This window comes from Osmerus eperlanus, chromosome 9 (assembly GCF_963692335.1).
Source record: "Osmerus eperlanus chromosome 9, fOsmEpe2.1, whole genome shotgun sequence".
In the NCBI taxonomy this organism is placed as follows: domain Eukaryota; kingdom Metazoa; phylum Chordata; class Actinopteri; order Osmeriformes; family Osmeridae; genus Osmerus; species Osmerus eperlanus.
Window position 1 is genome coordinate 1,982,815 of NC_085026.1, and position 17,145 is coordinate 1,999,959.

The window sequence follows — 17,145 nt, forward strand, 5'->3', positions numbered from 1 at the left end:
TTTACCAATGCAATATTAGCTTTAAAAAAAGAAATTGACACTTAGGGCCTACACAGAGCACAAAATAAAAAAAGAAATGTGTTCATTGTAACACTGAAACTCTAGTCGTAATGATTATCTTTTGATATTTAGAGTTAACACAAATTATGATAATTTTTCAATTTTCAATCCCTCCTGCATTACCCCATACCTAACCCCATAATTACCATGTGCTACTTTTCAGTAGCAAATATTACACCATGCATATGCATTTTTAAGAATTTATTTGAATAAATACAATTTGTGTATGTGTGTGTAATGACCGCAGCCTCCTCAAGCATGCCCCTTTGAAGCTTGAGATGTACTCTATAAGATGAATATAGAGAGAGAAAAGGAGAGGAGGGAAGGGGCAGATAAACATGGTTACTTACACAGTCAGATAGATATATAGACAGCCAGATGCTAGAAGGATATATACCAATAATATACACACACATACACAGTATATATAGACAGATTTGAAACAACATTTGGAACACATCTTACTAAGAATTAGCTTGTCTCATTGCCCGCTCTCGTCTTCCTCCATCTCGGTCCGATGCAAGCTGCAGCCACCTTTTAATAAACTTTTCTACATCTCCATCGGATGCAGATGCAGTACTTGCATTGCATCGCACAGATTCTTAAGAAACAAACAAAAAAACGTAATGGAACAGGCAGGTTAAGGCCATTCACAAGACAGGAAAGTGAATAAGCATACTAGGCAAAATGTTTGTTACTTTATGGTGTTTCTTATTTCTGCCTTATAATACTAAAATAAAACTTACTGAGGACAACATATTTAATGGCAAGTGGCTCAAAGCCATACTTGCCATTTAACCATCGCCAGTTGATTTGCTTTGCTAGTTTATTTGTCATTAGTTTGGCCATTATTCTCCACACTGTCTCCTTTATTGTCAACCCCCCCGCCAGCCCAAAAAAGGTGACCTGAAAGATTAAAAGAATTGCCCCCATTAGCTTATAATAATTTTTATAGGCACTGAATCTATAATATCACATATCTTTATTTTTTTCATTAAAAAGAACCATACGTCAAAAGTCTCAGCAAATATCAATTCAACAAATACATGAACATTCACATACCAATTTTCGTTTGTATTCCACCTGTGAAGCAATGCTGTCCTCAAGCTTGATCAGTTCATCCAGCGATGTTAATGGAATGCCAGAAACATCTGGCACCTCCATTGGTTGACGAGTTGTTTGCAACTGTAGCAAAATCATTTGCTGTTGATGCTTGATAGTCTCCATTGTTGTCAAAATGTCACGGAGAATTGCTGACAAATACAACAAAAACACCCACCAAGTTAATACCTGGGCATATACTAAGGGCAACAGGTTAAGACACAAGCAGTCAGACATGTTTTTAAAAGTATATTCAAATACAAATTAAGCCCATTACAAATTAAGCCCCATACAACCTTTTTGAGAAATGAATACGTTTTTTTGTAATAATTGCTGTTTAACACTTACGATCACATTTACATTTAGTCATTTAGCAGACGCTCTTATCCAGAGCGACTTACAGTAAGTACAGGGACATTCCCCCGAGGCAAGTAGGGTGAAGTGCCTTGCCCAAGGACACAACGTCAGTTTGCATGACCGGGAATCGAACTGGCAACCTTCGGATTACTAGCCCGATTCCCTCACCGCTCAGCCACCTGACTCCACTCCGATCACACATGGCCTGGTTGTTTACCCTGGGCCGGTCAGGGGTTGCCATGCTAAAGTTTTGTCTGGGGACACTTGTAGCAATGGCTGGTCTGGTGGGAGTTGGAGGAGCAATAACTGGTGCTGGGGGTAAACCTAAAGGTGCCCTGGTGTTTACCCCTCTGGGTTGAAGATGTGTGCTGTCATCTTTGCTCTCTGAGTCCCAAATTCTGTTTGTGCCTCTATTGAACAAAATAAGTTGTGTTTTAGGGATGATCTGCATTGGTTACTACCTCATTTATAATTATGAAGAGAGCAAACTCTGTCTTACCTTCTCTTCCTTCTCCTATAAGCTGGACGTTGGTCCTCCTCATCTTCAGTTTGAAGATCTGATGTCAGCAGTGCCCTTGGTAGCAGCAGCCGTGCCTCACTAAATATATCTGCATTAAAATGGAAACAATTAATTAAATTAAATTAATGCAATTAAATGCTTAAATAAATCTAATGTCAATTGTGGTTGCTAACACTTTAATCATAATTAATTAAATTATACTTTTAGTTGCCCGTATCCTGATGTTATGATTTGCCCACGATTCTTCAGGTGGGTCTGCTCCCATTATGGCCCTGTTGCATCGCTCCCTGGCTTTGTAGGGAGGCCAGTAGCTTCTTCCATTTTCCACCCAAGATGCTGGAACAACTTCTGTGTCTCCCGTGTCCAAAAAGTCAACAATATGGTACATTGTCTATGAACAGAAAAGGAATTAGTCTACAGAATAAGGTCCTACTACAGCTAAACGTATTTGTGGATCAAGTAAGTGTTAATTACTTCAAAGTATCTGTTTACTGAAGTCAAAGGCAAAGCTGGGTTCTTAGTTTGTGGAGAACAGGTCGCTGTGTTGAAGGATTACAATTTGAATCGGCACTAAGGGACTAAACACGCAGACAAATACAAGAACTTGACTGATTCAGTGGGTGCGGGCCACTGATGGTTTGCTAGTTAAGCTGCAGACCCTTATGATCACCTGTCAGCTGTCCTTCGCATATCCACCTCAGACATTCAGCCAGATTTCGATGCACTTGTTCAAGCCCACTGAATTTCTTTCACTGAACAAAATTAACTGAAAAAAGCATGTATTGCTTTTTGTATAAAGTTTATCAATTGCATATCTTTAACATAGCCTACTGCAAAACAACTTTTCAGTGTTTGTGTAGATTAACTTGTTAGAAATAAAATGAAACACTGATGTAATGATTGTTTTTGTTTTTACTGTGTATTACATCTATAGTCTTTTCCTATTTGACCTACACCACAATTTCATATATTTATTTAAATATTTACAGAATATCCTTATTCTTCTGATAACCAGTAGCAACTAATGAAAATATATACTTCACTGAGAAAATGAATGAAAAGCAGAATTAAGTTCAAGTTATCGTTGATGCAGCCCTCCAACACATTTCAGGTTTCTCATGTGGCCCCTTGTAAAGATTAATTGCCCACCCCTGACCTAGACCATGGTATAACAATTTATTTTCATTGGTTAAATGCAGGTGCAAATAACATTAAACAGTTAACACAAATGTTGTTTTACATGCCAAATGATTAAAAAACAACTAACATATATGATTGTAGAAAAGTTTCAGAAAAAGTATAAACTTTTACCTATGCTAACTTTATGTACAACATCTTTTGATACTCTATGCTAGACATTTTGTTCAGCACAAAAATAATTCAGGTTTTATACTCAGCCCCAACACAACACAACACTCAGCTCCCATTCATGACAAATGGAGCAATGGCATGCCTACAAATGTGTTCCTGAATGGAAGTAGTACATACTTGGTCACAGTCTCATCCATCCTAATGCATTTTAGTTCCTGGGACAAGTCTTTGAGAAGGAACACTCCCAACTGGCATGAATTTATCGGGTAGTCAAAGAAACTTGAACAATTATTAAACTCATTATACACCAAATATGGATCCCCATCAACCACAATGATATTCTGGACAATGCCTACCATACCATTATAACATATACAGTTATCTCCTGTGAACACCTTGACACAAAGGTGCGAAAGATGTATTTCTTTGTACTGCAGGACTGGATATGTGATGTGTAATGGCAGTGGACCCTCACTGTGTGGCTTTCTGAGTTTGGTTTCATTTGGTGTATCTGCACTACAATCTGCATTTTCAAACTCTGACATGCGCCTTACAACTTGCGCAACTGGAAACTGAGGGCTGCGAATCCTTTTCTTTATTTGACCAAGGTAGTTCTCAAAGGGAAATCCAGAAATGTTGTCCAAACACTGGCCATGTTCTTTAACGTCATCACTGAGATGAATAAGGCCGTGCACATTGTACACAAGATTCTCCCTGCCATAAAGCTGTCCAAAGTGTTGTACAAAAGATACAAGCAAAGTTTTTGCAAAATCGCAGAACTCCACACACAGTTTTGGACATGCCAATATGGATATGGCAACATAGAGCATCATGAAGTTGTTGTAAACTGTTGCGCTAACAACATCAACTAGTGCAACCGGCCCAGTATACAATAAAAATTGTCTATATTCAGTTGCCTTCCATCTATGTCTCTCTTCAACAGATCTGGGCTTTCTGGCAAATTCTGTAGGCATGTGACATTTGAATGACAAAAGTGTTTCTGACAACTGACTCACTTTTTTTGATGGCAAGCGGCACTTAAGACGGCCATTGCTTCCTGCCCACAGCTCTAGGAGCTTCCTTGTGACTCCAAGGCAGACAAGGTGCATGTAATCATGGGGAAACATAGAAACCATTCCAATTCCAGTTTCAGTAAGAGGGGAGATGTCTCTGTGATGTTCCTCATCCATTTGAAGTCTGAAACTTTCATCAGTTCTAACAGGGCTTGTGCTGTCTGGAAAAGTCATTCTACCATCTACATGAACCCCATGTAATGTGCACTTATCACAGCCTGCATATCCAGTGTGATATTTTATGGCTTTTATGTATGCTCGTGCAGGAGCATCACACATCACTGATGTTATTTTTATAAACAGTGTTTTTCCTTTAAACGTAAAGCCAGCTGCTAAGATTTGTATCTCTGTCACTAGATCTCTCAAGTATTCTCCCAGAGGAAGAGGTTTTGATTTGCCACCAAACAAAGCAATCAAGCAAGGTTTTTTTAATCCTTGCACTAACCCCAAAATTGGCCACAACTGGATACATGAACTCTTGTAAAGAGGCATCCCATCAAAATTTAATTGTAGTTTGATTGTGTGCCGATCTGGAATTTTCAACCAAGTATTATTCAAGAAACGTGACAGAGCATTCACAATCCCAAAGTAAAAGTATGCACCACCTGCAACTTGTTTGATTAAGTAATTTCTATTAGTATGGAGGAGTGTTTTTGCATCCTTAGGTAGTGATGGGTGGTGATGCCTTAACACTGACAACAAGGCAGTCAATGCAACTAAAGTGATACTGTACTCCACAGCCCAGTTCATCAAGCTAGAAATTAGAGTTGGCTGTTGAATTAACTAATAATAAATCTAATTAGAAATCATAGAGATTAGGTCAATTTTTACACCGCTCTGCCAAACTTATTCGTTTTGATTCAGCTATGAGGCTGCCTCTTGCAGGGGAAATGAGAAGACATCTATTTCATTCTACACTTCACTCGTATTTTGAGTTGTAAATGAGCAGCAACAAATATATGCTTTTAAATCTATGTAATCTTTATAAATAATAAGTATGCATTTTTATATAAAATATACAGAAATATCAGTTGTAAAAATGACATTCAAAAACGGACCCCTGTGCAACCGATGCAAGCAAGCACACCCTACAATTTCCCCAGAAATTGTACCCTCTAGTTATTATTTTTATTATTCTTTTTGCCCCCCTAAAACTCAGTCAATATTTGGCCTACATAGACAACCTAGGTGTCAAAAGTTTCGTCTTGGTAGCGATTGAGTTGCTTCTATTGGGATTTACGTTCCGTTGCATGGTTTAAGTGGAAATTAAGTTTTTGTGGCGAAAAGTGAAGCTAACGGTGGCTAACTTGCTAGCCACAGTCAATGACGCTACTTACGTCACTAACGTCACGAAAACTCGCGTGACTACCTCTAGCAGAACATTAGTTTAGCAGCTCGTTAACTTCTGGGAGAGCTAAGATAACTGCTTTACTGCAAGGCAGCTGCAGAAACGCCACAAGCAAAGAGGCCAGGGTGATAACTATTTACTAATTTTACTTTGTGATATGACACACAATTGTGACGTGTAATGTACAATATAAGATGATTTTATTAACCCTCGTGCTGCCTTCGGGTCACATGACCCAAAGGTTCATAACGAACCATCGTTGTGTTTACCCAATTTTACCCAATACAAATTAAAATAATTTTCTTTTAACCTTTGCAATGTGGGGGGTCTGAGACAGCCTAGCTGTTAAAAGAAAATGCTTCACTTTGTCTTTGTATGCGGTAAATTTGTCGCAATACGACGGTGGGTCACAATGACTGATGGGTCAGAATGACCCGAAGATAACACAAGGGTTAAGGAAGTACATCTACTTTCGGAAACAGTAGTCTACTATGTCACTGAAGTATTAGCATCATGACATTAGCCTCTGTTGCCCGGGAAACACATACTACAGTGGTCTATGATGCATCTGTTTTCAATCGTTAAAATAAACATTCCTCACATATACATTTTCGTTGTAGGATTTATTCTGACATTAGATTACAAGTAAACGATTTGTGGGTGAAATTATCATTACCTGTGGTTTCAATCCAGTGTATCACTGCAACGCTGTAGCCTACGCGAGACACTACAAGCTACGCAGCTGTTTAGGAAGTCAAACGGCGACAGAACATGTTCGGCACTCCCCTTACTTAAATCAAAAGTCTATCTAACTACTAACCTGAACTTCATTGCCACAGCCTAAACTTTGTCAATCTGTTCATGAAAATAATTAATTTCAGCCTAAACCGTACATGGAACGTTAAATCAAATTCAACCAACGCAATCGCTACCAAGACGAACACAGCAGTAGTGTACCGTAGTAGTACAATTTACCGGGGCAGCTTCTCCACACAGGGCTATATCGCATTTTGCGTTGTTACTGACAATGATCCACTAAATAAATGTCAAGCTTATTTACGTTTTGGGGGGCATATTTTCAGTTAGCAGATGGTACTGTTTGAATCGCAATTCCATCTTCTACTGCCGGGTAACGTCGTAGAATAATCTTCAAAGGGGGTTCTTTATTAATGAATGAATGCAACGAGTAGGCTAAATGCCTGAAAATATCACCAGAAGGGAAAAACTTAAAATTACGTTTAAGTCATAGAGATTAGGTCAATTTTACACCGGTCTGCCAAATGTATTCGTTTTGATTCAACGATGAGGCTGCCTCTTGCAGGGGAAATGAGAAGACATATATTTCATTCTACACTTCACTCGTATTTTCAGTTGTAAATGAGCAGCAAAAAAAAAGAAGCTTTTAAATCTATGTAATCTTTATAAATAATAAGTATGCATTTTTATATAAAATATACAGAAATATCAGTTGTAAAAATGTCATTCAAAAACGGACCCTTGTACAACCGACGCAAACAAGCACACCCTACAATTTCCCCAGAAATTGTACCCTCTCTAGTTATTATTGGGTGTGCTCAAGCCTTCGGCGAGAGCACAACCTTTGTTCTCTCACATATATATTTATTTATTGTGAGAATGCTGTTCAGCATTCTCACTATTGTTTTTCAACTTCTTAGTTCTTCCGCCGTTTTTTGGCCTTTAACTCGTTCTGCATACTTTCACCAATTCCTACAACTTTTGTATCAAAAAACGTTCAGCTCCTTCAGGAGATGATGGCTATGACTTTTGGTATTTCTCACTTTTATACTTTTTAAGACATTAAGGTTTTTGTGCAAATTATTCTCCCATTAAAAGTAATGGTAAATCCTTTCAAATCATTAAAAAGCTTCCTCTTTCAAACATAACTACTTCAGCATACTTTCAGCTAGAGACACCATTCAACCTTTAAAATGTTCACAAGACATTCAGCTATTCCCAAATGATTCAGCTTTTTCAAATATTCAGCCAATTTTTTAATGAAATACATTAAAATGTTTGCTCCTTGATTTTTATGAATGAGCAGCAAGCAGAGTGGCACACTCTACTGGCTGCTCTTTTTCTGATATTCAACTAAATTGTCAAACAAATTCCTCTAACGTTCATATAGTTTAATTTACAGAAACAAGTTATACCTTAAAATGTAGGGAAAATTGTCCTCTTTCAGCCAATGTAACTACTAAAGAGCTCACATTTACAGATTTTCAGCTATGAGCCTTGAAGCGAGAGCAGCCTTTCAAATTATCTCACTAACTTCAATGGAGAGGTGGGTAAAATCAGTCAGAGAAAGAAAGAAGAAACAAGATTTTGAAACTGCCAATAGAGTCGTATTTCTGACCGCACAGACATATAAAGGACATCTCTGGTTTCGGCAGAGTCTTGGGTCTCGGAAAATATCCTTATTTTTTGGATTGGACGTATAGTTTTGCGTCTAGGTTAACTTGTTTGAGGTGTGGATTCTAGGTACATTTCTGTTATTCTCTCTGCCCAGCTCGTTAGCGATCACAGCTGCTCCATCGCACTGGCAACCAAACAAACACGCACCAGGAAAGCAGAAGGAACACGTTTTTGAAACTGCAGGTAGAGTCGTATTTCTGACTGCACAGACATATAAAGAATATCTCTGGTTTCGGCAGAGTCTTGGGTCTCGGAAAATATCCCTATTTTTTGGATTGGATGTACAGTTTTGCGTCTAGGTTAACTTGTTTGAGGTGTGGATTCTAGCTACATTTCTGTTATTCTCTGCCCTCAGCGCGTTAGCAATCATAGCTACACCATCACCGTGGCAACGACAGACACGCACCACTCAGTCTCTCACACAGGTGATTGGTGCGTTTACTTGACCATGAGAAACCTGTTTACTTGCAATTGTCGGTTTGCCAATAATACGATTACTCCGTTTACATGTGTAATTGGGTGTGCTCAAGCCTTCGGCGAGAGCACCTTTGTTCTCTCACATATATATTTATTGTGAGAATGCTGTTAAGCATTCTCACTATTGCTTTTCAACTTCTCAGTTCTTCCGCCGTTTTTTGGCCTTTAACTCGTTCTGCATACTTTAACCGATTCCTACAACTTTTGTATCAAAACGTTCAGCTCCTTCAGGAGATGATGGCTATGACTTTTGGTATTTCTCACTTTTATACTTTTTAAGACATTAAGGTTTTTGTGCAAATTATTCTCCCATTAAAAGTAATGGTAAATCCTTTCAAATCATTAAAAAGCTTCCTCCTCTTTCAAACGTAACTACTTCAGCTTACTTTCAGCTAGAGACACCATTCAACCTTTAAAATGTTCACAAGACATTCAGCTATTCCCAAATGATTCAGCTTTTTCAAATGTTCAGCCAATTTTGAATTATGACAGTTTGAAATACATTAAAATGTTTGCTCCTTCTTGATTTTTATGAATGAGCAGCAAGCAGAGTGCACACTGCTTGCTGACTCTGCTTGCTGCTCTTTTTCTGATATTCAACTAATTTGTCAAACAAATTCCTCTAACGTTCATATAGTTTAACTTACAGAAACAAGTTATACCTTAAAATGTAGGAAAAATTGTCCTCTTTCAGCCAATGTAACTACTAAAGAGCTCACATTTACAGATTTTCAGCTATGAGCCTTGAAGCGAGAGCAGCCTTTCAAATTCTCTCACTAACTTCAATGGAGAGGTGAGTAAAATCATTCAGAGAAAGCAAGAAGGAACAAGATTTTGAAACTGCCGATAGAGTCGTATTTCTGACCGCACAGACATATAAAGGACATCTCTGGTTTCGGCAGAGTCTTGGGTCTCGGAAAATATCCTTATATTTTGGATTGGACGTATAGTTTTGCGTCTAGGTCAACTTGTTTGAGGTGTGGATGCTAGTTAAATGTTCGTTTTTCTCTCTGCCTAGCTCGTTAGCTATCACAGCTGCGCCATCGCCGTGGCAACCAAACAAACAAGCACCAGGAAAGCAAAAGGAACACGTTTTTGAAACTGCAGGTAGAGTCGTATTTCTGACTGCACAGACATATAAAGAATATCTCTGGTTTCGGCAGAGTCTTGGGTCTCGGAAAATATCCTTATATTTTGGATTGGACGTACAGTTTTGCGTCTAGGTTATCTTGTTTGAGGTGTGGATTCTAGCTACATTTCTCTTATTCTCTGCCCTCAGCTCGTTAGCAATCATAGCTGCACCATCACCGTAACGACAGACACGCACCACTCAGTCTCTCACACAGGTGATTGGTACGTTTACTTGACCATGAGAAACACGATTACTAGCAATTGTCGGTTTATGCCAATAATACGATTACTCCGTTTACATGTGTAATTAGTTATGCGATTGCTCAATAAACGCGTCTACATGATTCTTTTTTATTAATGTTGTATGCTCCACGGAAAAAACTTGCACCATCATCCTTCTGCAACAAAGTGTCGCCGTGTCTTCCTGTATCGGCTCTACTGCTGTATGTTTCATTCCATCAACACATTGAATCCTACTAAGAAAGCCGAGTAAACGCACTCAATGGTAGGCTACATCTGCTACTGCTATTACTATCCCAACTATAATTTAATCTGTTAAAACGATAGTATTCTTGTTCCGACTAGCTAGCCTACTTCTTCTGTTTAACAGTTCAGCTTTCAGCTTCTCCCGCATTGTAGGCTATTTTAGCTCTTAGCTTTGTTAAGATGATGCAGATGATGCAGTTCAGCTTCCACACTGCCTCTTTTGTGTCACTCACACATTTTTGAAATTCATTTCAGCTTGCGGGTATTTTCTCATTTCTCACTTTTATACTTTTTAAAATATTAAGGTTTTTGTGCAAATTATTCTCCCTTTAAAAGTAATGGTAAATCCTTTCAAATCATTGTTGGAATGCTGCTCCAGCCACTTTCAAAAATACCTTTCGGTTGCTTTGAAGCTTCAGCTTATAACTTTCTACTAAATTTTCACTATTTTCAGCTTTTTTTAGCATGGTCAGCTATCCCCATTCAGGTTTTCAGCATTCTCACTGCTGTTTCGCAGGAACAGCCTTTTCTAGTTGTGAGAATGCTGTTCAGCATTCTCACTATTGTTTTTCAACTTCTTAGTTCTTCCGCCGTTTTTTGGCCTTTAACTCGTTCTGCATACTTTAACCGATTCCTACAACTTTTGTATCAAAACGTTCAGCTCCTTCAGGAGATTATGGCTATGACTTTTGGTATTTCTCACTTTTATACTTTTTAAGACATTAAGGTTTTTGTGCAAATTATTCTCCCATTAAAAGTAATGGTAAATCCTTTCAAATCATTAAAAAGCTTCCTCCTCTTTCAAACGTAACTACTTCAGCTTACTTTCAGCTAGAGACACCATTCAACCTTTAAAATGTTCACAAGACATTCAGCTATTCCCAAATGATTCAGCTTTTTCAAATGTTCAGCCAATTTTGAATTATGACAGTTTGAAATACATTAAAATGTTTGCTCCTTCTTGATTTTTATGAATGAGCAGCAAGCAGAGTGGCACACTGCTGGCTGCTCTTTTTCTGATATTCAACTAATTTGTCAAACAAATTCCTCTAACGTTCATATAGTTTAACTTACAGAAACAAGTTATACCTTAAAATGTAGGAAAAATTGTCCTCTTTCAGCCAATGTAACTACTAAAGAGCTCACATTACAGATTTTCAGCTATGAGCCTTGAAGCGAGAGCAGCCTTTCAAATTCTCTCACTAACTTCAATGGAGAGGTGAGTAAAATCAGTCAGAGAAAGCAAGAAGGAACAAGATTTTGAAACTGCCGATAGAGTCGTATTTCTGACCGCACAGACATATAAAGGACATCTCTGGTTTCGGCAGAGTCTTGGGTCTCGGAAAATATCCTTATATTTTGGATTGGACGTATAGTTTTGCGTCTAGGTCAACTTGTTTGAGGTGTGGATGCTAGGTAAATGTTCGTTTTTCTCTCTGCCTAGCTCGTTAGCTATCACAGCTGCGCCATCACCGTGGCAACCAAACAAACACGCACCAGGAAAGCAGAAGGAACACGTTTTTGAAACTGCAGGTAGAGTCGTATTTCTGACTGCACAGACATATAAAGAATATCTCTGGTTTCGGCAGAGTCTTGGGTCTCGGAAAATATCCTTATATTTTGGATTGGACGTATAGTTTTGCGTCTAGGTCAACTTGTTTGAGGTGTGGATGCTAGGTAAATGTTCGTTTTTCTCTCTGCCTAGCTCGTTAGCTATCACAGCTGCGCCATCACCGTGGCAACCAAACAAACACGCACCAGGAAAGCAGAAGGAACACGTTTTTGAAACTGCAGGTAGAGTCGTATTTCTGACTGCACATACATATAAAGAATATCTCTGGTTTCGGCAGAGTCTTGGGTCTCGGAAAATATCCTTATATTTTGGATTGGACGTACAGTTTTGCGTCTAGGTTATCTTGTTTGAGGTGTGGATTCTAGCTACATTTCTCTTATTCTCTACCCTCAGCGCATTAGCAATCATAGCTGCACCATCACCGTAACGACAGACACGCACCACTCAGTCTCTCACACAGGTGATTGGTACGTTTACTTGACCATGAGAAACACGATTACTAGCAATTGTCGGTTTATGCCAATAATACGATTACTCCGTTTACATGTGTAATTAGTTATGCGATTACTCAATAAACACGTCTACATGATTCTTTTTTATTAATCGTTGTATGCTCCACGGACAAAACTTGCACCATCATCCTTCTGCAACAAAGTGTCGCCGTGTCTTCCTGTATCGGCCCTACTGCTGTATGTTTCATTCCATCAACACATTGAATCCAACTAAGAAAGCCGAGTAAACGCATAGGCTACATCTGCTACTGCTAATACTATCCCAACTATAATTTCATCTGTTAAAACGATAATATTCTTGTTACGACTAGCTAGCCTACTTCTTCTGTTTAACAGTTCAGCTTTCAGCTTCTCCCACATTGTAGGCTATTTTAGCTCTTAGCTTTGTTAAGATGATGCAGTTCAGCTTCCACACTGCCTCTTTTGTGTGACTCACACATTTTTTAAATTCATTTCAGCTTGCGGGTATTTTCTAATTTCTCACTTTTATACTTTTTAAAATATTAAGGTTTTTGTGCAAATTATTCTCCCTTTAAAAGTAATGGTAATTCCTTTCAAATCTATGTTGGAATGCTGCTCCAGCCCCTTTCAAAAATACCTTTCGGTTGCTTTGAAGCTTCAGCTTATAACTTTCTTCAAAATTTTCACTATTTTCAGCTTTTTTAGCATGGTCAGCTATCCCCATTCAGGTTTTCAGCATTCTCACTGCTGTTTCGCAGGAACAGCCTTTTCTAGTTATTATTTATTTTCGCCCCCCTAAGGATCAGTCAATATTTGGACTACATACACAACGGCGGTGTCAAAAGGTTCGTCTTGGTAGCGATTGCGTTGGTTGTATTTTTATTTACGTTCCGTTGCATGGTTTAAGTAGAAATTGCGTTTTTGTGGTGAAAAGTGAAGCTAACGGTAGCTAATTTGCTAGCCACAGTCACTGACGTTACTAACGTCACTACGTCACTAACGTCACGAAAACACGCGTGACTACCTGTAGCAGAACATTCGTTTCACATCTGTTAACTTGGGGGATAGCTAGGCTAACTATAGCTTTACTGGAAGGCAGCTGCAGGAACGCCACAAGCAAAGAGGCCAAGGTGATAACTATTTACTCATTTTACTTTGGGATGTGAAACACAATTATGAAATGTAATGTACAATATTAGCTGATATTATTAAGGAAGTAGGCCCACATCTACTTTTGGAAACGGTAGTCTACTATGTCACTGAAGCATTAGCATCATGACATTAGCCTCTGTTGCCCGGGCAACACCTACTACAGTGGTCTATGATGTATCTGTTTTCAATCGTTAAAATAAACATTCCTCACATATACATTTTCGTTGTAGGATTTATTCTGACATTAGTAAACGATTTGTTGGTGAAATTACCATTACCTGTGGTTTCAATCCAGTGTATCACTGCAACGCTGTAGCCTACGCGAGACACACTACAAAAACATCTACAGTACACAGCTGTTTAGGAAGTCAAACGGCGACATAACATGTTCGGCACTCCCCTTACTTAAATCAAAAGTCTATCTAACTACTAACCTGAACTTCATTGCTACAGCCTAAACTTTGTCAATCTGTTCATGAAAATAATTAATTTCAGCCTAAACCGTACAACGGAACGTTTAATCGAATTCAACCAACGCAATCGCTACCGAGACGAACACAGCAGTAGTCTAGTATGTACCGTAGTAGTAGAATTTACCGGGGCAGCTTCTCCACACAGGGCTATATCGCATTTTGCGTTGTTACCTTACAATGATCTCTACCAGTGAGCTTTTTATGAATGAGCGATTTTCCACTAAATAAATGTCAAGCTTATTTATGTTTTGGGGGGCATATTTTCAGTTAGCAGATGGTACTGTTTGAATCGCGATTCCATCTTCTACTGCCGGGTAACGTCGTAGAATAATCTTCAAAGGGGGTTCTTTATTAATGAAAGAATGCAATGAGTAGGCTAAATGCATGAAAATATCACGAGAAGGGAAAAACTTAAAAGGACGTTGAAATCATAGAGATTAGGTCAATTTGTACATCGGTCTGCCAAATTTATTTGTTTTGATTCAACGATGAGGCTGCCTCTTGCAGGGGAAATGAGAAGACATCCATTTCATTCTACACTTCACTCGTATTTTCAGTTGTAAATGAGCAGCAAAAAAAAAGCTTTTAAATCTATGTAATCTTTATAAATAATAAGTATGCATTTTAATATAAAATATACAGATATATCAGTTGTAAAAATGTCATTCAAAAACGGACCCCTGTGCAACCGAAGCAAGCAAGCACACACTACAATTTCCCCAGAAATTGTACCCTCTCTAGTTATTATTATTTTCCCACCCCTAAGGATCAATCAATATTTGGACTACATAGACAACGTCGGTGTCAAAATGTTCGTCTTGGTCACGATTGCGTTGCTTCTATTGGGATTTACGTTCCGTTGCACGATTTAGGCTGAACTTAAGTTTTTGTGTCAAAAAGTGCCTTGTGTCAACAAAGGGTATCAGCCCTAGCCTACGTCACAACGTCAGCACACGTTAGCAACGACGCATGGATACAACGTGCATGGATGTTGCACGATACAGCCAGTATCGTGCCGTGGTGTACTAACAGCATCATACATGTACATTTAAGCAAATCAAGACTTGCATGTACAGTAAGTAATGTAACATTAAATCATGTATTAAACTCAAGCTTGTGTGGTGCGTAGCTGGCTTCAGTGCCACAGCCTAAACTTCATGTCAAAAGAAACGTTCTCATTTCCGGCGCTTTCAAACAATCCCCTCACAGTTCGGCTAGCCACCACAACTACCTTGCTCGAAGCAAACTTGTTTTGAAATAGCCAATTCTCCCTAAATAGATGTCAAGCTTATTTACGTTTTTGGGGGCATATTTTCAGTAGGCAGATGGTACTGTTTGAATCGCGATTCCATCTGAAATACTGCCGGTGACAGCGTTGTTACAGTCGTTTGTTTAAAAGTTTTTTTTTATGAATTACGCAATATGAGTACTGTAGGCTAAATGCTTGAAAAATTTCACTAGAAGAGAAAAACTTAAAGGGACGGACTCACCTGCAACCGACGCAAGCAAGTACACCCTACAATTTCCCCAGAAATTGGACCCTCTAGTTTTTCATTATTTGTGTGGCGGCCTGCCTGCGGAAACCCGTCGGATGTCGCGGCCGCTCATTGTTGGCTATTAGCCATAACAGATCGAAAATCGTTTTCTGTCAAAATTGAGATTTTTGATGTTTTGTATAGTTAACACCCTAAAATTCATTGCAATGTACAAAAAAGTATATGATTAATTTGTAAAAAAAAACTGTTGATTTCAACGGTTTTTGGACAGCAATATTTTCAAGCCATGTCAAATCGAATTATGAAACGGAGTGGAATCTTTGAATGGAGTTTTCTCCCTGATCACTTTTTGACACAGGTCAACTTTAAAATGATGTAACTTCAGTTGTGATAAAGATATCGGAGTAATTTTAACATATTTGTATTCAGGAGAGTTTGTAGTTTCCAAATAGTCAAATTTTCACCATGTGAAGGGCTTCCCCAGGCCGCCACACATCTGATGTCGAAATGCATATCCAAACAACGTCAATCGTGGCACTGCACTCCGTTGGATTATAAAGAGGACACCTGCAAGATATGAATTTTGCAGAGAGCACGGTTCTTTCTGTGATCGTGGGAAATTAAACCCATTTTAATTTGCACGCGCGCGCGAACGCACACACACAGATTCCTGGAATTTCTGTTCTCACAGGTATACTGTATATATATGTGACATGATCTCTGTCTTCCAGTAGGCTAGTAAGATTAAATCAGATTGTAAAGCCTATTCATCGAAGCCTATTTATCTGTCATCTCCTATAGGCCTACGCCTTGCCTCAAACATTTTTCTTAGGAAGCCACTTAAACGATGCCAGCCTCCGCCCTCTCGTTGCTGGAGGCCGGTGCGTTCTGTCAGAGGCGGGGTTTGGAGGTTTGGGGTGGAGAGTGCTCCAGTTTATCCCTCCCTCTCGATATTTCTGACTGACAGCGCTCCACAGATCAGCAGCAATCCGCTGGACTCTCGCCGCCGTACCGGGGCTTCAGACACTGTGTTTCAACGTTTTGCTTTGCTGACATGGATTCGGGAGCAGTGATGTGCTCGTCCCGTTGCAACGCGCCAGCGTTCGTGCACCTGTAACTGGAACAGGCAGGTCAGCGGACGACCGTACATTGCTGCTTTTATTGAGCTCGGTCTGCGTGAGTCGCATCGTCAAGAAAAGGAGAGAGGGACGCAGGCTCCGCTGCACTCAAAGAGAGGAGACGAGTGTGAAGGCCGTTCTCAGGGTCGGTCGGTCGATTTCGGTGCTGAGTTTGGCTGCTTTTCAACATGGCGAGCGACTCTCCTGCTCGGAGCCTGGACGAGATAGACCTCTCCACTCTGAGGGTATGGGATGTGATTTACATTGTAGTGAATAGCCCCGGCCCGTGTCGCTGTAACAGTTTTTTTTTGTGTAGCAGTGTGTATGTATTTGGATTTCTCTGTGTGTCCTGGGTGCGGGTTATGCATTAGTGTGCTTGGGCGCGTGTGTGCGATTCAGTCCACCTGACAGCTCCATGAATAGTGAGTCGGGCGGCCGAGAAGAAACGGATGTGTCCGAGACAGGCTGCTACAATGTGTCAAATTATAGACCGAGCCCCACCACCACCACCATCCCCAGCATTTTCAGTAGCCTAGCAAGAGTTTAAAATGTCTGAGTTTCCC

General features: G+C 39.5%; 1 long non-coding RNA gene across 1 annotated transcript; it reads right to left on the reverse strand.

The window, feature by feature from the left end:
• Nucleotides 1-250: 250 nt before the first annotated feature.
• On the reverse strand, nt 251-2,111 carry LOC134027042 (uncharacterized). The gene is made up of 5 exons (XR_009931411.1): nt 2,018-2,111; nt 1,717-1,928; nt 1,123-1,313; nt 526-966; nt 251-345 (listed from the first exon to the last, which is right to left on the reverse strand). It is a non-coding gene; the product is annotated as an uncharacterized LOC134027042 (long non-coding RNA).
• Between the last annotated feature and the right edge of the window lie 15,034 nt (nt 2,112-17,145).